Consider the following 27132-nt stretch of genomic DNA (forward strand, 5'->3'; position numbering starts at 1 on the left):
TTATTCTTCATTCACTGACTCAACGCAAAAACACACTGAAATATAGATTACAAAGGCAGCACTAAAAATTAGTCGTTTAAGAAATCAATATATTATGTGATTACTGAAACAAAATTTACTGTCGCTCAACATAACCCATAGGTAAAACTTATAATTAATCCATTTCATTATTTTCATTTACTTTAATCAGCTGCAAAAGGCATGTATATATATATATATATATATATATATATATATACGTATATATATATATATATATATATATATATATATATATATATATATATATATATATATATATATATATATATATATATATATATATATATATATATATATATATATATTTATATATGTCGTGCCGAATAGGCAGAACTTGCGATCTTGGCTTAAATAGCAACGCTCATCTTGCTATATAGAACAAGTGAAAATTTGTGAATGCAATAATTTCGCCTAAATCATTCTGAACCTAACGAAAAAAATATATTTCACTGTGTTTGTTTAGTATTAAATTATTGTAAACAAACCTAAAATATATTTAGTTGGGTTAGGCTAAAATAAATTGTTCTTGTTATAATAAGGTTACATAAGTTTTCTAAGATTCTTTTCGTGCAAAATAAAATTTGTTACATTAACATTAATGAAAAAAATATATCTTTAAATGTATAAAAGAAAATTTTAGAAAGGACTTAATTTTTAATGAGTTCTTGCTAATTGACCAGTTTTACATATTCGGCACGACATATATATATATATATATATATATATATATATATATATATATATATATATATATATATATATATATATATATATATATATATATATATATATATATATATATATATATATATATATATATATATATATATATATAACAACACTGCACTAGCCAAAGACTCGAATCCATGCTGCTTTGGACTGCCTCATGGTGGGCGAAAACACATGATGCCCTTATCCACTGGACGATACGATCCTTAAGAGTAGCGCATCCAGCGGAACTGAATGTTGTACTCGCTACCCAAGGACACACGATGGTGTGGATGACTCTAGGCTAATTCTAGGCTTCATTCTAGTCCCTGTTTGGTTTACTAGTTCAACGAACAGTATTTTATATTACTGTGACCACGAACGAGTGGTATTGATCAATAACAACACTGCACTAGCCAAGGACTCGAACTCATGCTGCTTTGGCCTGTCTCATGGTGGGCTTGGCTAGTGCTTGTTATTGATCAATACCACTCGTTCGTGGTCACAATACTGTAAAATACTGCCCGTTGAACTAGTACAACAAACAGGGACTAGAATGAAATTAACGTAGAGTCATCCACACCATCGTGTGTCCTTGGGTAGCGAGTACAACATTCAGTTCCGCTGGATGCGCTACTCTTAATAATCGTATGGCCCAGTGGATGAGGGCGTCATGTGTTTTCGCCCATCATGAGGCAGGCCAAAGCAGCAAGGGTTCGAGTCCTTGGCTATTGAAGTGTTGTTATTGATCAATACCACTTGTTTGTGGTCACAATAATATATATATATATATATATATATATATATATATATATATATATATATATATATATATATATGTATATATATATATATATATATATATATATATATATATATATATATATATATATTATATATATATATATATATATATATATATATATATATATATATATATATATATATATATATATATATATATATATATATATATATATATATATATATATATATATATATATATATATATATATATATATATATATATGTCGTGCCGAATATGTAAAACTGGTCAATTAGCAAAAACTCATTTAAAATTAAGTCCTTTCTAAAATTTTCTCTTATTCGTTTAAAGATATTTTTTTTTATTAATGTTGATGTAAAAAAAATTAATTTTGCACCAAAATAATCTTAGAAAACTTACCTAAACTTATTGTAACAAGAACAATTTATTTTAGCCTAACCCAACTAAATATATTTTAGATTTGTTTACAATAATTTAATACTAAACAAACACAGTGAAACATATTTTTTTCGTTAGGTTCAGAATGATTTTGGCGAAATTATTGCATACACAAATTTTCACTTGTCCTATATGGCAAGATGAGCGTTGCTATTTAAGCCAAGATCGCAAGTTCTGCCTATTGAGCACGACATATATATATATATATATATATATATATATATATATATATATATATATATATATATATATAAATCCAGTACTCGGTGCATCTGCATCACTTCTTCTCACCGAGTTAACAACTTTCGTCAACAACTGCCTGGCTGGGCGAATCCCAGAAGAAGTTAAACCTTTCTTTTTCGGAGCCTCACTGTGTGCGTTGAAGAAGAAGGATGGAGGAATCAGACCCATTGCGGTTGGAAACACTCTTCGCCGTCTCGTGGCCAAAGGAGCAGTAAGAAACATTCGCCTAGAAGCTGCCAGTTTATTCCAGCCACACCAACTGGGCTTTGGGGTCCCTCAAGGCAGTGAAGCTGCAGCTCATGCGGCAAGGGCCTACATCAGGGACCTACCAGAAGACAAGGCTGTAGTCAAACTTGATTTTAGAAATGCCTTTAATATGGTAAAGAGAGATGCTGTCTTGCCAGCTGTTCGGGATTGCTTCCCCAGTCTTTTTCCCTTCATCTCAGCTGGCTACAGCAAACCCTCAATTCTTTTGTTTGGAGAACATGAAATTCAATCATCAGAAGGTGTTCAGCAGGGTGACCCACTAGCTCCGCTTCTCTTCTGCTTGGCAGTAAGAGAACTAACTTCCAGCCTACTCAGCGAGCTCAACATCTGGTACCTGGATGATGGCACTCTGGAAGGTACTGAAGAGTCCCTGGTAGGGGACCTACAACTGGTGAAAACACAGGGAGAAGACTTGGGACTCATCCTCAATCCCTCCAAGTGTGAAATCATCACAGCGAACCAGGAAATAATCAATGCTGTGCGAAGAATCCTCCCAGAAGTCTCTACTACCACTCCGTCCAACAGTACCCTCCTGGGAGCACCGCTGGGTCACCAGGCCATCGACCCAGTCCTCAAGGACAAATTGAATGACCTGATGAGAATGGAGGAGAGAATAAGTAATCTTGATGCCCATGATGCTCTGTATCTCCTCACAAGGTGCCTTACTATTCCAAGACTCACTTACTTCCTGAGGTGTGCACCCTCTTTTGACAACCCAACACTCGACGAATATGACGCACACCTGAGGTCAACCCGTAAGAAGGCACTGAACCTGTCACTAGAGGATCAGCAATGGGATTAGGCAACCCTCCCAGTGCGACTGGGAGGTATAGGGGTGCGCAAAGCAACGCAAGTTGCTTTACCTGCTTTTCTGTCTTCGTGTTTGGCTTCCAGTGCATTAGTCAAGAAGATTGTTCCCGAACGCTTGAGAGACGTTGTAGGAGCTCAAGACCCCAGGTTTACTGAAGCAGCGATTCGGTGGGACACCCTTACAGATTCCTCCAGTAGACCAGCTCCTCCCAAAGAACACAGACAGTCCCACTGGGACAAACCGATCATGGAAAAAATCGCCAACACAATGCTCTCCAATGCCTCAGGAAAGGACAAAGCTCGTCTCCTGGCAGTGAAGGCACCACACTCAGGAGATTTCCTGTTAGCTGTTCCCAATTCCTCCTTGGGCACTCGACTAGACCCACAGGTCATTCGGATTGGTGTTGCTCTTCGCCTAGCCGCCCCCATCCTCACCGAACATAGGTGTATTTGCGGCAGGGCGACAGCTGATCAATTCGGACTTCATGGTCTTGTGTGTCACACAGCACAAGGGAAGTATGCCAGGCATGAGGAGGTCAATGACATCATAAAGAGAAGCCTCGCCACAGCCCGTTGCCTAGCTCAACGGGAACCCCAAGTGCAGAGGTCTGATGGAAGTCAAAAGCGTCCTGATGGAGCCACTATGCTACCTTGGAAGGATGGAAAGCAGATTGCCTGGGACTACACATGTGCCGCCACATTGGCAGACACCTACTTGCCATACTCCGTAGTGGAAGGGGGTGGAGCTGCCAGCCACAGGGAGACCCAGAAGATCCGCAAATATGAAGACCTTCCCTCTTGCTATAACTTTATCCCAATAGGGTGGGAGACCCTTGGAGCATGGGGCAAGTGTGCTCTAAAGTTCCTAATAGAGCTGGGTGAAAAGCTCATCATAGAAACCAAGGACCACAGGGTGACCAGCTTCCTCTTTCAGAGACTCAGTGTTGCAATCCGGAGAGGAAATGCCTGCAGCATTCTGGGCACGCAGCCCACCGCCGGGGAGCTGGACGAAGTATTCGAGATGTAGCTCTGAGTCACCTATGTTGTTTTACTTTCTATCGTATTTTTGTGAATGTTTTGTCAATGTATTTTGTCTTTAAATAAAATATACATAAAATATAGGGGGTGGTAGGAGAAAATTCTCAAACAGCTTCAGGGAGAACCTTGAGTTTTCCCTGAAGCAAGTTTATTCTTTTCTCTGAGGATGAGGGTCCCTATAACAGTTCTAGAGGTGGTACCTCCCTATATTATTTATGACTAAATATAAATATATATATATATATATATATATATATATTTATATATATAAAATATATATATATATATATATATATATATATATATATATATATATATATATATATATATATATATATATATAAATATATATATATATATATATATATATATATATATATATATATATATATATATATATATATATATATATATATATATATATATATATATATATATATATATATATATATATATATATATATATATATATATATATATATATATATATATATATATATATATATATATATATATATATATATATATACAGAGATATACATCACAGCACCGTATCATCCTTTGTGGATGACACTAGGATCTGCATGAGGCTGTCATCTGCTGAGAACGCGGTTAACCTCCAAGAAGATATAAACAAAGTTTTCCATTGGACAACGGTAAACAATATGATGTTCAATGAGAACAAATTCCAACTACTCCGTTATGGAAAACTGGAGGAGATAATAACTAGAACAGAGTATACTACAGACTCTGGCCATACAATAGAGCGGAAAAATAATGTAAGGGACCTGGGAGTAGTAATGTCTGAGGATCTCACTTTCAAGGATCACAACAGTGCCACGATCGCACGTGCAAAGAAAATGATAGGAGGGATAATGAGAACGTTCAAAACGAGAGATGCCAAGCCAATGATGATCCTTTTCAAATCACTTGTTCTCTCTAGGCTGGATTACTGCTGTACATTAACATCTCCATTCAAAGCAGGTGAAATCGCAGATCTAGAGAGTGTACAGAGATCCTTTACTGCACGTATAAGTTCTGTCAAGCACCTTAACTACTGGGAAAGCTTGGAAGCACTTGACTTGTACTCGTTGGAACAGGCCCTGATCCATCGGGAGGCCTGGTCATGGACCGGGCCGCGGGGGCGTTGACCCCCGGAATAACCTCTAGGTAACCTCCAGGTAACCAGGAACGGACCACGGTATTCATTATAGGGACCATTGTCACCAAGCTCAATATTCTGATCATTCTTCCCGATAGTGAGAGAGGCAGAATGGGCGGAGGAGGGGGTAGGATGGGTGGAGGAGTGGAGCTGGATAGGTGAAAGAGAGGGATAGGATGAGTGGAAGAAGACCCTGTGGGAATCAGGGTGAGGCTGGCAGTGATCAGTAAGGCAAACATGAGGTAATTTCTGGCCAGACTCAACAACACGATCCAATTACAACTTAACCCTACACTACCCTCTATCCCTCCCCTCTCCCCACCTCAATCTCCTAACCACACAAACCACAGTCTCCCATGGGAGACTTCGGTCTCAGACACTCCCTAAAGAGGGAGCCAAGGCCGGGCCACCACTTGGAAAAGGCCCGGGCCGGGAGAATACCGGCTAATCTTTAATAATAATAACACAAACCACCCTGCCCACCCACAACCCCATAACCCAACACTCAGACTGACGTATATCTAGTTATCAAGACCACAGTCAGTGTCACCATAAAACTTTAATAATCTCTTTACGAGTAACTTAACAAGTTATCTTGTGATCAATGACAGTGTCGACTGAGTGTTCCTGACGAGTTAACTAATAACTTTGGAAGGTGTTACTATTTTTATGTTCATTCTGAACTTTTTTTGATTTAGTGCTCCGAGATTTTGCCTCCTGTAATCAAAGATTACGCTATAGTGTCTTAGCTATTCCTTATAATAATAATAATAATAATAATAATAATAATAATAATAATAATAATAATAATAATAATAATAATAATAATAATAATAAAAATCTTTATTTCTGTAAGTACATGTACAAGGTATAACAGGCCTAGCTGGCATCAATAACCCATACTATATAGAAAGCCTCTTGTTATGCAGAGCATTTCGGGCAAATTAAGTCAATTTTGTCCCAGGATGCGACCCACACCAGTCGACTAACACTCAGGTACCTATTCTTTATTACTGCTGGGTGAACAAGGACAGCAGGTGTCTTAAGGGAACAAGTCCTAATGTGCCCACCCGTACTGAGGATCGAACGACGGACCTCAGTGTGTGAGCTGAATGTGCTAGCAGTCGAGCTACGGGTTGATACAATCTTGTCTGCCTCTTACAGACATTCTTTTGATCTACTTTGAAATTCGAAAACTTTGTTTAACACCACTGAACTATTTCCCCACGTGTCAGAGGAGTTTTCATGAGTGACAGCTGGTGATGGTAGCTGGTGATGCTCCTCCTGGCAGCTGGTGATGCTCCTCCTGGCAGCTGGTGATGCTCCTCCTGGCAGCTGGTGATGCTCCTCCTGACGTCTGATTGACAACCATGTGTGGTGAGCTAATTAATCCCTCAAAGAATTATATGGAATCAGAGCTTAAGTTAAGATAAGATTTGTTTGGATTTTTAACCAGGAGGGTTAGTCGTCCAGAATAACCCAAGAAAGTCAGTACGTCATCGAGGACAATCTTATTTAAATTGGGGTCCTTCAATCTTGTCTCCAGGATGCGACTCACATCAGTCGACTAACACCCAGGTACCTACTTACTGCTAGGTGAACAGGGTTACCTGGTTACCTGGAGGTTATTCCGGGGATCAACGCCCCCGCGGCCCGGTCCATGACCAGGCCTCCCGATGGATCAGGGCCTGATCAACTAGGCTGTTACTGCTGGCCGCACGCAGTCCAACGTACGAGCCACAGCCCGGCTGATCCGGCACTGACTTTAAGTATCTGTCCAGCTCTCTCTTGAAGGCAGCCAGGGGTTTATTGGCAATTCCCCTAATGCTTGATGGGAGGCTGTTGAACAGTTTTGGGCCCCGGACACTTATGGTGTTTTCCCTTAGTGTACCAATGGCGCCCCTACTTTTTATTGGGGGCATTTTGCATCGCCTGCCCAGTCTTTTACTTTCGTAGGGAGTGATTTCTGTGTGCAGATTTGGGACCATTCCTTCCAAGATTTTCCAAGTGTAGATTATGATATATCTCTCCCTCCTGCGTTCCAACGAGTACAAGTCAAGTGCTTCCAAGCGTTCCCAGTAGTTAAGGTGCTTGACAGAACTTATACGTGCAGTAAAAGATCTCTGTACACTCTCTAGATCTGCGATTTCACCTGCTTTGAATGGAGATTTTAATGTACAGCAGTAATCCACCCATGCCAGGGTTGAACCACGGATACACAGTGTGTGAGGAAGGAGCGTTGCCAACCGAGCCACGGGACACATGCTCTATATTAACACTTAAGCTTTTTCAACTGGAATCCACAGAATGGGTAGGGTTAGACTGGTGGTGGTAGGTTAGTGGAAGTGGTGGGTTAGTAGTGTTGGTGGCAGTGAGTTAGTGACGGTTGTGGTAAATTAGCGATGGTGGTGGTGGTAGTGGTTGTGGTGCTGTATTCGTCAGGACACACTGTCTCTTGACACAGACCTTGACCACATAATAACCCTTTAACTGGTCAAGTCTCAGCTGAAAATTTAGACACATGAGCAGCATCTGGGTATCTTTATTGTAGACATTTCGCCATCTGGAGTTTACCTGGAGAGAGTTCCGGGGGTCAACGCCCCCGCGGCCCGGTCTGTGACCAGGTCTCATGGTGGATCAGAGACTGATCAACCAGGCTGTTACTCCTGGCTGCACGCAATCCAACGTACGAGCCACAGCCCTGCTGGTCAGGTTCCGACTTTAGGTGCTTGTCCAGTGCCAGCTTGAAGACTGCCAGGGGTCTATTGGTAATCCCCCTTATGTATGCTGGGAGGCAGTTGAACAGTCTTGGGCCCCTGACACTTATTGTGTTGTCTTTTAACGTGCTAGTGACACCCCTGCTTTTCATTGGGGAGATGTTGCATCGTCTGCAGAATCTTTCACTTTCGTAGTGAGTGATTTTCGTGTGCAAGTTTGGTACTAGTCCCTCTAGGATTCTCCAGGTGTATATAATCATGTATCTCTCCCGCCTACGTTCCAGGGAGTACAGGTTCAGGAACTTCAAGCGCTCCCAGTAATTGAGGTTTTATCTCCGTTATGCGCGCCGTGAAGGTTCTCTGTACATTTTCTAGGTCAGCAATTTCACCTGCCTTGAAAGGTGCTGTTAATGTGCAGCAATATTCCAGCCTTGACAATGTGAGTAGTCACGAAAGCGCTTGGAATTTTACTACTCTTTCACAGTGGTTGTTTTGCATATATATATATATATATATATATATATATATATATATATATATATATATATATATATATATATATATATATATATATATATATATATATATATATATATATGTCGTGCCGAATATATAAAACTGGTCAATTAGCAAGAACTCATTTAAAATTAATTCCTTTCTGAAATTTTCTCTTATACGTTTAAAGATATATTTTTTTCATTAATGTTAATGTATAAATTTAGAATTTTGCACCAAAAGAATCTTAGAAAACTTACCTAACCTTATTATAACAAGTGCAATTTATTTTAGCCTAACCCAACTAAATATATTTTAGATTTGTTTACAATAATTTAATATTAAACAAACACAGTTAAATATATTTTTTTCGTTAGGTTCAGAATGATTTTGGCGAAATTATTGCATACACAAATTTTCACTTGTCCTATATGGCAAGATGAGCGTTGCTATTTAAGCCAAGATCGCAAGTTCTGCCTGTTCGGCACGACATATATATATATATATATATATATATATATATATATATATATATATATATATATATATATATATATATAATATATATATATATATATATATATATATATATATATATATATATATATATATATATATATATATATATATATATATATATATTTATATATATAAATTTTATACTTTTCTTTAGCCCATCAAACAGTGCCACACTAGTAATGGGGAATTATTCTCAGAGGTGATATGCTGGGGGTATAAAAAATAAACACCTATTGTTTGTATCTTTTCCATTCCCCACACTCACACAACTTCCATTGAAGTTGCAGCTTGTTACAGTATACTACACGCCTCACTCCATGCCTTACTACAGGGCACTCAATCTCTTCCACAGAAACCCAACTCAAAGTTTTTGCCTGTTGCGGAACTCATTCGTTTTATATATATATGTCGTGCCGAATAGGCAGAACTTGCGATCTTGGCTTAAATAGCAACGCTCATCTTGCCATATAGGACAAGTGAAAATTTGTGTATGCAATAATTTCGCCAAAATCATTCTGAACCTAACGAAAAAAATATATTTCACTCTGTTTGTTTAGAATTGAATTATTGTAAACAAATTTAATATATATTTAGTTGGGTTAGGCTAAAATAAATTGCGCTTGTTATAATAAGGTTAGGTAAGTTTTCTAAGTTCATTTTGGTGCAAAATTATAATTTTTTACATCAACATTAATGAAAAAACATATCGTTAAACGTATAAGAGAAAATTTTAGAAAGGACTTAATTTTAAATGAGTTCTTGCTAATTGACCAGTTTTGCATATTCGGCACGACATATATATATATATATATATATATATATATATATATATATATATATATATATATATATATATATATATATATACATGTATATATATACATACATATATATATATATATATATATATATATATATATATATATATATATATATATATATATATATATATATACAGTATATATATATATATATATATATATATATATATATATATATATATATATATTTATTTATTTATTTATTACTGTAACCACGAAACGAGTGGTATTGGCCCGCCTCATGGTAATAGAAAACGCATGACGCTTTAGACCACACAGCATGGGTTCGACTCCTTGGCTAGTGCAGTGTTGTTATTAATCAATACCACTTGTTCCGTGGGTACAGTAATATAATATACTGCTTGTTGAGCTAGTACACAAACAGGGAGAAGAATGAAATTAGGTCAGAGGCGTCCACACCATCGTATGTGGTTCGATTTTGGGTACAACACGTGAATTCCTGTTGTACCCACCATCGTGAATTCGCAAACAAAATTCTCTCCCATAATAATGTTAAGATTGTGTTTAGGTTTTCGGAAGATACCCAGATACATTTAGAAATCGACAAAATTCCCCGCACTGATATTGACTCTGTATGCAGTTGGGTTAATACTAATACTAAGAATGACGATAATAATAATAATAATAATAATAATAATAATAATAATAATAATAATAATAATAATAATAATTATGGAAATAAATGGTATAAAATACCGACGCAATGGAAATATAAACACTTAAGCAGTATCTTCTTTGGGTGTGTTAAAGGTGAATACTCTTATTGAACAAGTATTTTCTAAGCTTCACTATCCTCGTCACTTCATTAAAGATTGCAAACGACGGGCATTAAATATCTTTAACACACCCAGAGAAGACACTGCCGAGAAGAGATACACAGTCCTCCCCACCAACCCCATTGCCAAACACGTTTCCAACATCTTTTCCGATACCTCATTCCAAGTATCTACCTACACATCCACCACTATCAAGGGCATTACCAGTAATAGACAGGAGAAGCTTCAGTCCTCTGCAGGGATATATACAATCCCTTGCAATGACTGCAGCAAATTATATGTGGGCGAAGCATCCAGAGACCTCCAAACACATATTTCAGAACACCAGTATGCAGTCAGGTCTGACGATCCAAGGAATGCCTGTGTTCAGCACCGAAATTCCCACAACTATTAAATCAACTACAGAAACTCAAGACTTATCGCCAGAAAAGACAACACTCAATACCGAAGAATCCTGGAATCATCACTTATCTGTATATTCAACAACTTCAACCAGAACAACAGCTTCTATAACATAGCTGAACCACTCGCCAAGAAACTTCTTCATCGCTATCCCACATAAGAACATAAAAATGGAGGAACACTGCAGAAGGTCTGCTCATATACTTATCCAGTCTCTTTTTAAAGCTACCCTAGGTTCTAGACTCAATCACCTTTCTTGGAAGACTGTCACACGCAGCATTCTCCACCTGATGCCATCCTATAAATACTCACATATCTTTCACTGAGGTGGATCTGTTTGTGACTTGATAAAGTCCACTGCGTGGGCGAAACGTTGTCAATAAAGGATCACATTATACTGCTTAAGTGTTTATATTTCCAATAATAATAATAATAATAACAATAATAATAATACTGTATATTAACACACATACAAGGAGAGTCACAGAAAATAATTTCAGTGATCCTGAAGTGTTGGTGGTGTGTAAGAAGACAGAGCAGCTGCGGCGGAGAAGGACAATGGAATCATTTATAAAATTAATAAAAAAGGACATTCAGTTAATGAGGAACTTTAAATTAGGAAAACTTTATGGTTGTACAGTGGTCCCCCGCTTTTCGTAGTTCCCGGCAATCGTAAAATTCGCCAATCATAGGAGTATTTTCTTATAAACATGGACTCGCTTTTCATAGGTTGACTCGCGAGTCGTAGTTTGTCCGGGACGTGTACCCACGGCGTGAGTCTGGGCGGCAGCCAGTCTGGCATTGTTTACCAGTGAGCGAAGGACCCCTCACGTGCTCCAGCGAAATATTTCATAATATTCCATTTATTTTAGTGCTTGCAAGCACTAAATAAGCTACCATGGCTCCAAAGAAAGCTCCTAGTGCCAAGCCTGTGGTAAAAAAGGTGAGAAATACGATTGAATTTAATAAAACCATCATTGAACAATATGAAAGTGGTACAAGTGTGGCTTAACTGTCCAGGATGTATAAGAAACCCTACACAACCTTATGTTCCATAGTGGCCAAGAAAAAGGAAATAAAGGATGCTGTTGTTGCGAAGGGAGTAACTATGCTGACAAAAATGAGATCACCAGTACTGGAAGAGGTTGAGAAGTTATTATTTGTGTGGATAAATGAGAAACAATTAGCAGGAGATACTCTTATGACTTCGATTATTTGTGAAAAGACTAGGCAGTTGCATGAAGATTTGGTAAAGAAATTGCCTGCAAATAGTGGTGAAGTGAGTGAATTTAAGGCCAGCAAAGGCTGGTTTGAGAGATTTAAGAACCGTACTGGCATACTAGTGGTAAGGCATGGTGAGGCTGCCAGTTCGGACCACAAGGCGGCTGAAAAATATGTGCATGAGTTCCAGGAGTACATAGAGGCTGAAGGACTGAAACCTGAACAAGTGTTCAATTGTGACGAAACAGGCCTCTTTTGGAAGAAAATGCCAAAGAGGACCTTCATTACACAAGAGGAAAAGGCAATGCCAGGACACAAGCCTATGAAAGACAGACTGACACTAATGTTCTGTGCTAATGCTAGTGGGGATTTCAAAGTGAAGCCATTACTAGTGTACCATTCTGAAAATCCCAGAGTGTTCAGAAAAAAAATAATGTTATGAAGAGTAAATTGTGTGTTTTGGAAATCTAATAGTAAGGCATGGGTCACGAGGGAAATTTTCGTCGAGTGGTTCAATGAAGTGTTTGGCCCTAGTGTGAAGGAGTATCTCCTGGAAAGGAAATTGGATCTCAAGTGCCTGCTAGTAATGGACAATGCACCTGCTCATCCTCCAAACTTGGATGACCTAATTTTCGAGGAGTTTGGGTTCATCACAGTAAAGTTCTTGCCCCCGAATACCACTCCTCTCCTCCAACCCATGGACCAGCAGATTATTGCAAACTTTAAAAAACTACACAAAAGCAATGTTTCACAGGTGCTTGACTGTGACCACAGACACTCACTTGACCCTAAGGGAATTTTGGAGAGAACACTTCAGCATCCTCCACTGCATAACCCTTATAGGTATGGCTTGGGAGGGAGTGACTACCAGGACTTTGAACTCTGCCTGGAGAAAATTGTGGCCAGATTGTGTCTACAAGAGGGATTTTGAAGGATTTGGGACTGACCCTAATGAGCCTATGTCTGTTGTAAAATCAATTGTGGCACTGGGGAGTTCCATGGGGTTGGATGTGAGTTTGGAGGATGTGGAAGAATTGGTGGAAGACCACAATAAAGAGCTCACCACTGAGGAGCTGCAAGAGCTTCAGCAGGAAGAGCAACACATCGCAGCTCAGAATCTTGCCGCAGAGGAGGAGGAAGAGAGATGGAAGAAGGTGCCTTCTTCAGAAATTAAAGAGATTTTTACTATGTGGGGTAAGACGGAAAGCTTTATGGAGAAACATAACCCTAACAAGGTTGTTGCAAGCCATATTGGCAACATGTACAGTGACAAAGTCTTGGGCCATTTTAGGAAAGTGTTAAAGAGACGCCAGAAACAGAGCTCTCTCCACAGTTATTTTGTGAGACAGGACTCCAGTGGCTCTCAAGGTGGTCCTAGTGGCATTAAGAAACAGAGAAGAGAAGCAACCCCAGAAAAGCAAATGGTACCTGAGGTGTTGATGGAGGAGGATTCCCCTTCCAAACTATAAACAATCCACTCTCTCTCCTGGTGCTGACCCCTGGTGTGAGTGTGAGAGAGGTGCTGACCCCTGGTGTGAGAGTGAGAGAGGTGGTGACCCCTGGTGTGAGAGTGAGAGAGGTGCTGACCCCTGGTGTGAGAGTGAGAGAGGTGCTGACCCCTGGTGTGAGAGTGAGAGAGGTGGTGACCCCTGGTGTGAGAGTGAGAGAGGTGCTGACCCCTGGTGTGAGAGTGAGAGAGGTGCTGACCCCTGGTGTGAGAGTGAGAGAGGTGCTGACCCCTGGTGTGAGAGTGAGAGAGGTGCTGACCCCTGGTGTGAGAGTGAGAGAGGTGCTGACCCCTGGTGTGAGAGTGAGAGAGGTGCTGACCCCTGGTGTGAGAGTGAGAGAGGTGCTGACCCCTGGTGTGAGAGTGAGAGAGGTGCTGACCCCTGGTGTGAGAGTGAGAGAGGTGCTGACCCCTGGTGTGAGAGTGAGAGAGGTGCTGACCCCTGGTGTGAGAGTGAGAGAGGTGCTGACCCCTGGTGTGAGAGTGAGAGAGTGAGAGAGGTGCTGACCCCTGGTGTGAGAGTGAGAGAGGTGCTGACCCCTGGTGTGAGAGTGAGAGAGGTGCTGACCCCTGGTGTGAGAGTGAGAGAGGTGCTGACCCCTGGTGTGAGAGTGAGAGAGGTGCTGACCCCTGGTGTGAGTGTGAGAGAGGTGCTGACCCCTGGTGTGAGTGTGAGAGAGGTGCTGACCCCTGGTGTGAGTGTGAGAGAGGTGCTGACCCCTGGTGTGAGTGTGAGAGAGGTGCTGACCCCTGGTGTGAGTGTGAGAGAGGTGCTGACCCCTGGTGTGAGAGTGAGAGAGGTGCTGACCCCTGGTGTGAGAGTGAGAGAGGTGCTGACCCCTGGTGTGAGAGTGAGAGAGGTGCTGACCCCTGGTGTGAGAGTGAGAGAGGTGCTGACCCCTGGTGTGAGAGTGAGAGAGGTGCTGACCCCTGGTGTGAGAGTGAGAGAGGTGCTGACCCCTTGTGTGAGAGTGAGAGAGGTGCTGACCCCTGGTGTGAGAGTGAGAGAGGTGCTGACCCCTGGTGTGATAGTGAGAGAGGTGTTGACCCCTGGTGAGGAGAGCGAGAGAGGTGCTGACCCCTGGTGTGAGAGTGAGAGAGGTGCTGACCCCTGGTGTGAGAGTGAGAGAGGTGCTGACCCCTGGTGTGAGAGTGAGAGAGGTGCTGAGTGAGAGAGAGAAGTGCTGACCCATGGTGTGAGTGTGAGAGAGGTGCTGACCCCTGGTGTGAGAGTGAGAGAGGTGGTGACCCCTGGTGTGAGAGTGAGAGAGGTGCTGACCCATGGTGTGAGTGTGAGAGAGGTGCTGACCCCTGGTGTGAGAGTGAGAGAGGTGATGACCCCTGGTGAGAGAGTGAGAGAGGTGCTGACCCCTTGTGTGAGAGTGAGAGAGGTGTTGACCCCTGGTGTGAGAGTGAGAGAGGTGCTGACCCCTGGTGTGATAGTGAGAGAGGTGTTGACCCCTGGTGAGAGTGAGAGAGGTGCTGACCCCTGGTGTGAGAGTGAGAGAGGTGCTGACCCCTGGTGTGAGAGTGAGAGAGGTGCTGACCCCTGGTGTGAGAGTGAGAGAGGTGCTGACCCCTGGTGTGAGAGTGAGAGAGGTGCTGACCCCTGGTGTGAGAGTGAGAGAGGTGCTGACCCCTGGTGAGAGTGAGAGAGGTGCTGACCCCTGGTGTGAGAGTGAGAGAGGTGCTGACCCCTGGTGTGAGAGTGAGAGAGGTGCTGACCCCTGGTGTGAGAGTGAGAGAGGTGCTGACCCCTGGTGTGAGAGTGAGAGAGGTGCTGACCACTGGTGTGAGAGTGAGAGAGGTGCTGACCCCTGGTGTGAGAGTGAGAGAGGTGCTGACCCCTGGTGTGAGAGTGAGAGGGGTGCTGACCCCTAGTGTGAGAGTGAGAGAGGTGCTGACCCCTGGTGTGAGAGTGAGAGAGGTGCTGACCCCTGGTGTGAGAGTGAGAGAGGTGCTGACCCCTGGTGTGAGAGTGAGAGAGGTGCTGACCCCTGGTGTGAGAGTGAGAGAGGTGCTGACCCCTGGTGTGAGAGTGAGAGAGGTGCTGACCCCTGGTGTGAGAGTGAGAGAGGTGCTGACCCCTGGTGAGAGAGTGAGAGAGGTGCTGACCCCTGGTGTGAGAGTGAGAGAGGTGCTGACCCCTGGTGTGAGAGTGAGAGAGGTGCTGACCCCTGGTGAGAGAGTGAGAGAGGTGCTGACCCCTGGTGTGAGAGTGAGAGAGGTGCTGACCCCTGGTGTGAGAGTGAGAGAGGTGCTGACCCCTGGTGTGAGAGTGAGAGAGGTGCTGACCCCTGGTGTGAGAGTGAGAGAGGTGCTGACCCCTGGTGTGAGAGTGAGAGAGGTGCTGACCCCTGGTGTGAGAGTGAGAGAGGTGCTGACCCCTGGTGTGAGAGTGAGAGAGGTGCTGACCCCTGGTGTGAGAGTGAGAGAGGTGCTGACCCCTGGTGTGAGAGTGAGAGAGGTGCTGACCCCTGGTGTGAGAGTGAGAGAGGTGCTGACCCCTGGTGTGAGAGTGAGAGAGGTGCTGACCCCTGGTGTGAGAGTGAGAGAGGTGCTGACCCCTGGTGTGAGAGTGAGAGAGGTGCTGACCCCTGGTGTGAGAGTGAGAGAGGTGCTGACCCCTGGTGTGAGAGTGAGAGAGGTGCTGACCCCTGGTGAGAGAGTGAGAGAGGTGCTGACCCCTGGTGAGAGAGTGAGAGAGGTGCTGACCCCTGGTGTGAGAGTGAGAGAGGTGCTGACCCCTGGTGTGAGAGTGAGAGAGGTGCTGACCCCTGGTGTGAGAGTGAGAGAGGTGCTGACCCCTGGTGTGAGAGTGAGAGAGGTGCTGACCCCTGGTGTGAGAGTGAGAGAGGTGCTGACCCCTGGTGTGAGAGTGAGAGAGGTGCTGACCCCTGGTGTGAGAGTGAGAGAGGTGCTGACCCCTGGTGAGAGAGTGAGAGAGGTGCTGACCCCTGGTGTGAGAGTGAGAGAGGTGCTGACCCCTGGTGTGAGAGTGAGAGAGGTGCTGACCCCTGGTGTGAGAGTGAGAGAGGTGCTGACCCCTGGTGTGAGAGTGAGAGAGGTGCTGACCCCTGGTGAGAGAGTGAGAGAGGTGCTGACCCCTGGTGTGAGAGTGAGAGAGGTGCTGACCCCTGGTGTGAGAGTGAGAGAGGTGCTGACCCCTGGTGTGAGAGTGAGAGAGGTGCTGACCCCTGGTGTGAGAGTGAGAGAGGTGCTGACCCCTGGTGTGAGAGTGAGAGAGGTGCTGACCTCTGGTGTGAGAGTGAGAGAGGTGACCCCTGACCCCTGGTGTGAGAGTGAGAGAGTGAGAGTGAGAGAGGTGCTGACCCCTGAGAGAGTGAGAGTGCTGACCCCTGGTGTGAGAGTGAGAGAGGTGCTGACCCCTGGTGTGAGAGTGAGAGAGGTGCTGACCACTGGTGTGAGAGTGAGAGAGGTGCTGACCCCTGGTGTGAGAGTGAGAGAGGTGCTGACCCCTGGTGTGAGAGTGAGAGAGGTGCTGACCCCTTGTGTGAGAGTGAGAGAGGTGCTGACCCCTGGTGTGAGAGTGAGAGAGGTGCTCACCCCTGGTGTGAGAGTGAGAGAGGTGCTGACCCCTCGTGTGAGAGTGAGAGAGGCGTTGACCCCTGGTGAGGAGAGTGAGAGAGGTGCTGACCCCTGGTGTGAGAGTGAGAGAGGTGCTGGCCTCTGGTGTGAGAGTGAGAGAGGTGCTGACCCCTGGTGTGAGAGTGAGAGAGGTGCTGACCCCTGGTGTGAGAGTGAGAGAGGTGCTGACCCCTGGTGTGAGAGTGAGAGAGGTGCTGACCCCTGGTGTGAGAGTGAGAGAGGTGCTGACCCCTGGTGTGAGAGTGAGAGCGGTGCTGACCCCGTGTGTGAGAGTGAGAGAGGTGCTGACCCCTGGTGTGAGAGTGAGAGAGGTGCTGACCCCTGGTGTGAGAGTGAGAGAGGTGCTGACCCCTGGTGTGAGAGTGAGAGAGGTGCTGACCCCTGGTGTGAGAGTGAGAGAGGTGCTGACCCATGGTGTGAGTGTGAGAGAGGTGCTGTGTGAGAGTGAGAGAGGTGTTGACCCCTGGTGTGAGAGTGAGAGAGGTGCTGACCCCTGGTGTGAGAGTGAGAGAGGTGCTGAGGTGCTGACCCCTGGTGTGAGAGTGAGAGAGGTGCTGACCCCTGGTGAGAGAGTGAGAGAGGTGCTGACCCCTGGTGTGAGAGTGAGAGAGGTGCTGACCCCTGGTGAGAGAGTGAGAGAGGTGCTGACCCCTGGTGTGAGAGTGAGAGAGGTGCTGACCCCTGGTGTGAGAGTGAGAGAGGTGCTGACCCCTGGTGAGAGAGTGAGAGAGGTGCTGACCCCTGGTGTGAGAGTGAGAGAGGTGCTGACCCCTGGTGTGAGAGTGAGAGAGGTGCTGACCACTGGTGAGAGAGTGAGAGAGGTGCTGACCACTGGTGAGAGAGTGAGAGAGGTGCTGACCCCTGGTGTGAGAGTGAGAGAGGTGCTGACCCCTGATGAGAGAGTGAGAGAGGTGCTGACCCCTAGTGTGAGAGTGAGAGAAGTGCTCTCCCCTGGTGTGAGAGTGAGAGAGTTGCTGACCCCTGGTGAGAGAGTGAGAGAGGTGCTGACCTTTGGTGTGAGAGTGAGAGAGGTGCTGACCCCTGGTGAGAGAGTGAGAGAGGTGCTGACCCCTGGTGAGAGAGTGAGAGAGGTGCTGACCCCTGGTGTGAGAGTGAGAGAGGTGCTGACCCCTGGTGTGAGAGTGAGAGAGGTGCTGACCCCTGGTGTGATAGTGAGAGAGGTGTTGACCCCTGGTGAGAGTGAGAGAGGTGCTGACCCCTGGTGTGAGAGTGAGAGAGGTGCTGACCCATGGTGTGAGAGTGAGAGAGGTGCTGACCCCTGGTGTGAGAGTGAGAGAGGTGCTGACCCCTGACCCCTGGTGAGAGTGAGAGAGGTGCTGACCCCTGGTGTGAGAGTGAGAGAGGTGCTGACCCCTGGTGTGAGAGTGAGAGAGGTGCTGACCCCTGGTGTGAGAGTGAGAGAGGTGCTGACCCCTGGTGAGAGAGTGAGAGAGGTGCTGACCCCTGGTGAGAGAGTGAGAGAGGTGCTGACCCCTGGTGTGAGAGTGAGAGAGGTGCTGACCCCTGGTGAGAGAGTGAGAGAGGTGCTGACCCCTGGTGTGAGAGTGAGAGAGGTGCTGACCCCTGGTGTGAGAGTGAGAGAGGTGCTGACCCCTGGTGTGAGAGTGAGAGAGGTGCTGACCCCTGGTGTGAGAGTGAGAGAGGTGCTGACCCCTGGTGTGAGAGTGAGAGAGGTGCTGACCCCTGGTGTGAGAGTGAGAGAGGTGCTGACCCCTGGTGTGAGAGTGAGAGAGGTGCTGACCCCTGGTGTGAGAGTGAGAGAGGTGCTGACCCCTGGTGTGAGAGTGAGAGAGGTGCTGACCCCTGGTGTGAGAGTGAGAGAGGTGCTGACCCCTGGTGTGAGAGTGAGAGAGGTGCTGACCCCTGGTGAGAGAGTGAGAGAGGTGCTGACCCCTGGTGTGAGAGTGAGAGAGGTGCTGACCCCTGGTGTGAGAGTGAGAGAGGTGCTGACCCCTGGTGTGAGAGTGAGAGAGGTGCTGACCCCTGGTGTGAGAGTGAGAGAGGTGCTGACCCCTGGTGTGAGAGTGAGAGAGGTGCTGACCCCTGGTGTGAGAGTGAGAGAGGTGCTGACCCCTGGTGTGAGAGTGAGAGAGGTGCTGACCCCTGGTGTGAGAGTGAGAGAGGTGCTGACCCCTGGTGTGAGAGTGAGAGAGGTGCTGACCCCTGGTGTGAGAGTGAGAGAGGTGCTGACCCCTGGTGTGAGAGTGAGAGAGGTGCTGACCCCTGGTGAGAGAGTGAGAGAGGTGCTGACCCCTGGTGTGAGAGTGAGAGAGGTGCTGACCCCTGGTGAGAGAGTGAGAGAGGTGCTGACCCCTGGTGTGAGAGTGAGAGAGGTGCTGACCCCTGGTGTGAGAGAGGTGCTGAGTGAGAGAGGTGCTGACCCATGGTGTGAGAGTGAGAGAGGTGCTGACCACTGTGAGAGAGTGAAAGAGGTGCTGACCCCTGGTGTGAGAGTGAGAGAGGTGCTGACCCCTGGTGTGAGAGTGAGAGAGGTGCTGACCCCTGGTGTGAGAGTGAGAGAGGTGCTGACCCCTGGTGTGAGAGTGAGAGAGGTGCTGACCCCTGGTGTGAGAGTGAGAGAGGTGCTGACCCCTGGTGAGAGAGTGAGAGAGGTGCTGACCCCTGGTGTGAGAGTGAGAGAGGTGCTGACCCCTGGTGTGAGAGTGAGAGAGGTGCTGACCCCTGGTGTGAGAGTGAGAGAGGTGCTGACCCCTGGTGTGAGAGTGAGAGAGGTGCTGACCCCTGGTGTGAGAGTGAGAGAGGTGCTGACCCCTGGTGTGAGAGTGAGAGAGGTGCTGACCCCTGGTGTGAGAGTGAGAGAGGTGCTGACCCCTGGTGTGAGAGTGAGAGAGGTGCTGACCCCTGGTGTGAGAGTGAGAGAGGTGCTGACCCCTGGTGTGAGAGTGAGAGAGGTGCTGACCCCTGGTGTGAGAGTGAGAGAGGTGCTGACCCCTGGTGTGAGAGTGAGAGAGGTGCTGACCCCTGGTGTGAGAGTGAGAGAGGTGCTGACCCCTGGTGTGAGAGTGAGAGAGGTGCTGACCCCTGGTGAGAGAGTGAGAGAGGTGCTGACCCCTGGTGTGAGAGTGAGAGAGGTGCTGACCCCTGGTGAGAGAGTGAGAGAGGTGCTGACCCCTGGTGTGAGAGTGAGAGAGGTGCTGACCCCTGGTGTGAGAGTGAGAGAGGTGCTGACCCCTGGTGTGAGAGTGAGAGAGGTGCTGACCCCTGGTGAGAGAGTGAGAGAGGTGCTGACCCCTGTTGAGAGAGTGAGAGGGGTGCTGACCCCTAGTGTGAGAGTGAGAGAGGTGCTGACCCCTGGTGTGAGAGTGAGAGAGGTGCTGACCCCTGGTGTGAGAGTGAGAGAGGTGCTGACCCCTGGTGTGAGAGTGAGAGAGGTGCTGACCCCTGGTGTGAGAGTGAGAGAGGTGCTGACCCCTGGTGTGAGAGTGAGAGAGGTGCTGACCCCTGGTGTGAGAGTGAGAGAGGTGCTGACCCCTGGTGTGAGAGTGAGAGAGGTGCTGACCCCTGGTGTGAGAGTGAGAGAGGTGCTGACCCCTGGTGTGAGAGTGAGAGAGGTGCTGACCCCTGGTGAGAGAGTGAGAGAGGTGCTGACCCCTGGTGTGAGAGTGAGAGAGGTGCTGACCCCTGGTGTGAGAGTGAGAGAGGTGCTGACCCCTGGTGAGAGAGTGAGAGAGGTGCTGACCCCTGGTGTGAGAGTGAGAGAGGTGCTGACCCCTGGTGTGAGAGTGAGAGAGGTGCTGACCCCTGGTGAGAGAGTGAGAGAGGTGCTGACCCCTGGTGTGAGAGTGAGAGAGGTGCTGACCCCTGGTGTGAGAGTGAGAGAGGTGCTGACCCCTGGTGTGAGAGTGAGAGAGGTGCTGACCCCTGGTGAGAGAGTGAGAGAGGTGCTGACCCCTGGTGTGAGAGTGAGAGAGGTGCTGACCCCTGGTGTGAGAGTGAGAGAGGTGCTGACCCCTGGTGTGAGAGTGAGAGATGTGCTGACCCCTAGTGTGAGAGTGAGAGAGGTGCTGACCCCTGGTGTGAGAGTGAGAGAGGTGCTGACCCCTGGTGTGAGAGTGAGAGAGGTGCTGACCCCTGGTGTGAGAGTGAGAGAGGTGCTGACCCCTGGTGTGAGAGTGAGAGAGGTGCTGACCCCTGGTGTGAGAGTGAGAGAGGTGCTGACCCCTGGTGAGAGAGTGAGAGAGGTGCTGACCCCTGGTGTGAGAGTGAGAGAGGTGCTGACCCCTGGTGTGAGAGTGAGAGAGGTGCTGACCCCTGGTGTGAGAGTGAGAGAGGTGCTGACCCCTGGTGTGAGAGTGAGAGAGGCTGCTGGTGTGAGAGTGAGAGAGGTGCCCCTGGTGTGAGAGTGAGAGAGGTGCTGACCCCTGGTGTGAGAGTGAGAGAGGTGCTGACCCCTGGTGTGAGAGTGAGAGAGGTGCTGACCCCTGGTGTGAGAGTGAGAGAGGTGCTGGCCTCTCGTGTGAGAGTGAGAGAGGTGCTGGCCTCTCGTGTGAGAGTGAGAGAGGTGCTGGACTCTCGTGTGAGAGTGAGAGAGGTGCTGACCCCTGGTGTGAGAGTGAGAGAGGTGCTGACCCCTGGTGAGAGAGTGAGAGAGGTGCTGACCCCTGGTGTGAGAGTGAGAGAGGTGCTGACCCCTGGTGTGAGAGTGAGAGAGGTGCTGACCCCTGGTGTGAGAGTGAGAGAGGTGCTGACCCCTTGTGTGAGAGTGAGAGAGGTGCTGAGTGCTGACCCCTGGTGTGAGAGTGAGAGAGGTGCTGACCCCTGGTGTGAGAGTGAGAGAGGTGCTGACCCCTGGTGTGAGAGTGAGAGAGGTGCTGACCCCTGGTGTGAGAGTGAGAGAGGTCCTGACCCCTGGTGTGAGAGTGAGAGAGGTGCTGACCCCTGGTGTGAGAGTGAGAGAGGTGCTGACCCCTGGTGTGAGAGTGAGAGAGGTGCTGACCCCTGGTGTGAGAGTGAGAGAGGTGCTGACCCCTGGTGTGAGAGTGAGAGAGGTGATGACCCCTGGTGTGAGAGTGGTGCTGAGAGTGAGAGAGGTGCTGACCCCTGGTGTGAGAGTGAGAGAGGTGCTGACCCCTGGTGTGAGAGTGAGAGAGGTGCTGACCCCTGGTGTGAGAGTGAGAGAGGTGCTGACCCCTGGTGTGAGAGTGAGAGAGGTGCTGACCCCTGGTGTGAGAGTGAGAGAGGTGCTGACCCCTGGTGAGAGAGTGAGAGAGGTGCTGACCCCTGGTGTGAGAGTGAGAGAGGTGCTGACCCCTGGTGAGAGAGTGAGAGAGGTGCTGACCCCTGGTGTGAGAGTGAGAGAGGTGCTGACCCCTGGTGAGAGAGTGAGAGAGGTGCTGACCCCTGGTGAGAGAGTGAGAGAGGTGCTGACCCCTAGTGAGTGACCCCTGGTGAGAGAGTGAGAGAGGTGCTGACCCCTGGTGTGAGAGTGAGAGAGGTGCTGACCCCTGGTGAGAGAGTGAGAGAGGTGCTGACCCCTGGTGTGAGAGTGAGAGAGGTGCTGACCCCTGGTGTGAGAGTGAGAGAGGTGCTGACCCCTGGTGTGAGAGTGAGAGAGGTGCTGACCCCTGGTGTGAGAGTGAGAGAGGTGCTGACCCCTGGTGTGAGAGTGAGAGAGGTGCTGACCACTGGTGTGAGAGTGAGAGAGGTGCTGACCCCTGGTGTGAGAGTGAGAGAGGTGCTGACCCCTGGTGAGAGAGTGAGAGAGGTGCTGACCCCTGGTGTGAGAGTGAGAGAGGTGCTGACCCCTGGTGTGAGAGTGAGAGAGGTGCTGACCCCTGGTGTGAGAGTGAGAGAGGTGCTGACCCCTGGTGTGAGAGTGAGAGAGGTGCTGACCCCTGGTGTGAGAGTGAGAGAGGTGCTGACCCCTGGTGTGAGAGTGAGAGAGGTGCTGACCCCTGGTGTGAGAGTGAGAGAGGTGCTGACCCCTGGTGTGAGAGTGAGAGAGGTGCTGACCCCTGGTGTGAGAGTGAGAGAGGTGCTGACCCCTGGTGAGAGAGTGAGAGAGGTGCTGACCCCTGGTGTGAGAGTGAGAGAGGTGCTGACCCCTGGTGTGAGAGTGAGAGAGGTGCTGACCCCTGGTGTGAGAGTGAGAGAGGTGCTGACCCCTGGTGTGAGAGTGAGAGAGGTGCTGACCCCTGGTGTGAGAGTGAGAGAGGTGCTGACCCCTGGTGTGAGAGTGAGAGAGGTGCTGACCCCTGGTGTGAGAGTGAGAGAGGTGCTGACCCCTGGTGTGAGAGTGAGAGAGGTGCTGACCCCTGGTGTGAGAGTGAGAGAGGTGCTGACCCCTGGTGTGAGAGTGAGAGAGGTGCTGACCCCTGGTGTGAGAGTGAGAGAGGTGCTGACCCCTGGTGTGAGAGTGAGAGAGGTGCTGACCCCTTGTGTGAGAGTGAGAGAGGTGTTGACCCCTGGTGAGAGAGTGAGAGAGGTGCTGACCCCTGGTGTGAGAGTGAGAGAGGTGCTGTGTGAGAGAGTGAGAGAGGTGCTGACCCCTGGTGTGAGAGTGAGAGAGGTGCTGACCCCTGGTGAGAGAGTGAGAGAGGTGCTGACCCCTGGTGTGAGAGTGAGAGAGGTGCTGACCCCTGGTGAGAGAGTGAGAGAGGTGCTGACCCCTGGTGTGAGAGTGAGAGAGGTGCTGACCCCTGGTGAGAGAGTGAGAGAGGTGCTGACCCCTGGTGTGAGAGTGAGAGAGGTGCTGACCCCTGGTGAGAGAGTGAGAGAGGTGCTGACCCCTGGTGTGAGAGTGAGAGAGGTGCTGACCCCTGGTGTGAGAGTGAGAGAGGTGCTGACCCCTGGTGTGAGAGTGAGAGAGGTGCTGACCCCTGGTGTGAGAGTGAGAGAGGTGCTGACCCCTGGTGTGAGAGTGAGAGAGGTGCTGACCCCTGGTGAGAGAGTGAGAGAGGTGCTGACCCCTGGTGTGAGAGTGAGAGAGGTGCTGACCCCTGGTGAGAGAGTGAGAGAGGTGCTGACCCCTGGTGAGAGAGTGAGAGAGGTGCTGACCCCTGGTGTGAGAGTGAGAGAGGTGCTGACCCCTGGTGTGAGAGTGAGAGAGGTGCTGACCCCTGGTGTGAGAGTGAGAGAGGTGCTGACCCCTGGTGAGAGAGTGAGAGAGGTGCTGAGAGTGAGAGAGGTGCTGACCCCTGGTGAGAGAGTGAGAGAGGTGCTGACCCCTGGTGTGAGAGAGTGAGAGAGGTGCTGACCCCTGGTGAGAGAGTGAGAGAGGTGCTGACCCCTGGTGTGAGAGTGAGAGAGGTGCTGACCCCTGGTGTGAGAGTGAGAGAGGTGCTGACCCCTGGTGAGAGAGTGAGAGAGGTGCTGACCCCTGGTGTGAGAGTGAGAGAGGTGCTGACCCCTGGTGTGAGAGTGAGAGAGGTGCTGACCCCTGGTGTGAGAGTGAGAGAGGTGCTGACCCCTGGTGAGAGAGTGAGAGAGGTGCTGACCCCTGGTGTGAGAGTGAGAGAGGTGCTGACCCCTGGTGTGAGAGTGAGAGAGGTGCTGACCCCTGGTGTGAGAGTGAGAGAGGTGCTGACCCCTGGTGTGAGAGTGAAAGAGGTTCTGACCCCTGGTGTGAGAGTGAGAAAGGTGTTGACCCCCCATAGTGTGAGAGTGAGAGGTATTGTCCCCCTGGTGTGACAGTGAGAGAAGGTGAACACTGCTGTGGTTTACTGAAAAATAAACTTGGCCACCAAGCAGTGTGACAGATGACACTGCAGTTGAGAGACACAGTTGCTTAGCTGAGTATTAATCCAAAACCATTGTTTAAAAAATATTCTAACCCAATATGAAATTTTTTTTTGTGGCTGCATGATTTTACCTCAGCGCCCACAATAGGTCTAGTAGCTGTGCCTGCAATAGGCAGGGGAGCTGTATATCAGTACTTTAGACAACGCTTAAGAATTATAACTCGACCCTCTTCAGAGAGATAGCTGTAGATTAGCTGCCTCAAGAAGCCCAGGAACTGTAGCTCAGCACTACCAAGAAACCTTGCCTCTGTAGCTGAACATCCTTAATAGGCTCAGGAACTGATGTAGATCAACACCTTCAAGAGGTCCAGAAGCTAGAACTCAACCCAGTAAAACACAATAGACAGAAGGGTTCAGATCGAAGCACTGTGTACTCTCAAGGAGAGAATTAAACAAAATCTGCAAATGTTTGACTCGAGAAATTCGAAACATTAAGAAAAACATTTGAACATCTTTTAAAAAAGCGGATTTTTAATTATTCAGTAATAGTTAAAGGAATTTTTGTTTCTAAATTAAAAAAAATACATCTATAAGACATAACAGAAATGTATATCTCACAATTCTAATGAGATTAAAAGGTATATTAAGAGAAACTATCAAAAAATACAAATACGTTTATCCGTCTCTTTACACACTTATTTGTAACTTTACACCTTTGACAGTCTGTTTTTAAGCTATCTTTCCCAGTCAATTTATTTGCCTGTCTACACATCTGTTTCTCCATCTTTCTAACTCACGTATCTGCTAGTCGATACATTTATTTTTCTGTTTTACGTATTCGTCCACATGTATGTATTTAAGTGTCTACTTCCTGCTCTCCCGCAGTTAATCGATACCTCTCTTTTACAAATTTCCTGTCCTTCAGGGTTTATCGCTTATTGTTATCTCCCTGTTTTCTCGTGTGTGAGTCGTCTCTTCCTTTTTTATTTGTCTTCCCTCCCTTGCCTTGCAAGCCTCTTTGCCTCTCGCTGTGTTTCTCCCCACACTCCATAGTCACATTTTTTGGACATTCTCTTAGTGATGGAAAGGATCTTCCTTATCGCTTCAGTAAGGTGGGGGGGGGGGGGAGATCAGAGGGGGGATGGAGGGATGGGGGGATAGGGAGGGATGATTGAGAGTGGGCTTAGAAGAAGAAAGGAAGAGGGGATGAGAGTTGGATGACTGGGAGGGGGATGAGGATGGGAATGGGAGGAGGATGACATTGGGAAAGGGTAGAGGGAAAAAGACGAGGAGAGGGAGATGAAAAAGAAGAGGGAATGGGGAAGGGAGGGAAGAATGTTAGGTGGGGGATTGGGGAAAGGAAGAGGTAATGGGAGTGGGGATGAGACGGTGAGGGTAGCGGGTAACGTTTTCGAGAGGTTGGAAACACGTACACTGGGGCACAAAGACAGGATAAAGACACAAATAAGTGACAGGGATGCCGAGAAATATTTCTTCAGCCTCAAGATGGTCAGAAAGTGGAATGACTTCAATGAAGAAGTGATGGAGGCAGGTTTCATGCACAGCTGCAAGAACAGGTATGATAGGACAATTGAGGCTGAAAGGGAGCAAACCAGGCAAATGGCTTGCTGAGAAACAGAGCCAGGAGCTGAGAATCGACACCTGCAACCACCAAAAGGCGAGTACAAATAGGTGAACACACACACACACACACACACACACACACACACACACACACACACACACACACACACACACACACACACACACACACACACACACACACACACACACACACACACACACACACACACACACACACACACAC

The 27132-nt window shown here is 47.5% G+C and overlaps 1 protein-coding gene across 1 annotated transcript in view; it reads right to left on the minus strand.

The window, feature by feature from the left end:
• The window catches only part of LOC128686609 (glycine receptor subunit alpha-4-like), a 517556-nt gene that overhangs the window by 189241 nt on the left and 301183 nt on the right, over positions 1-27132 (minus strand). The window lies entirely within an intron of this gene.

This window comes from Cherax quadricarinatus, chromosome 12, assembly GCF_038502225.1.
Source record: "Cherax quadricarinatus isolate ZL_2023a chromosome 12, ASM3850222v1, whole genome shotgun sequence".
Lineage (NCBI taxonomy): Eukaryota > Metazoa > Arthropoda > Malacostraca > Decapoda > Parastacidae > Cherax > Cherax quadricarinatus.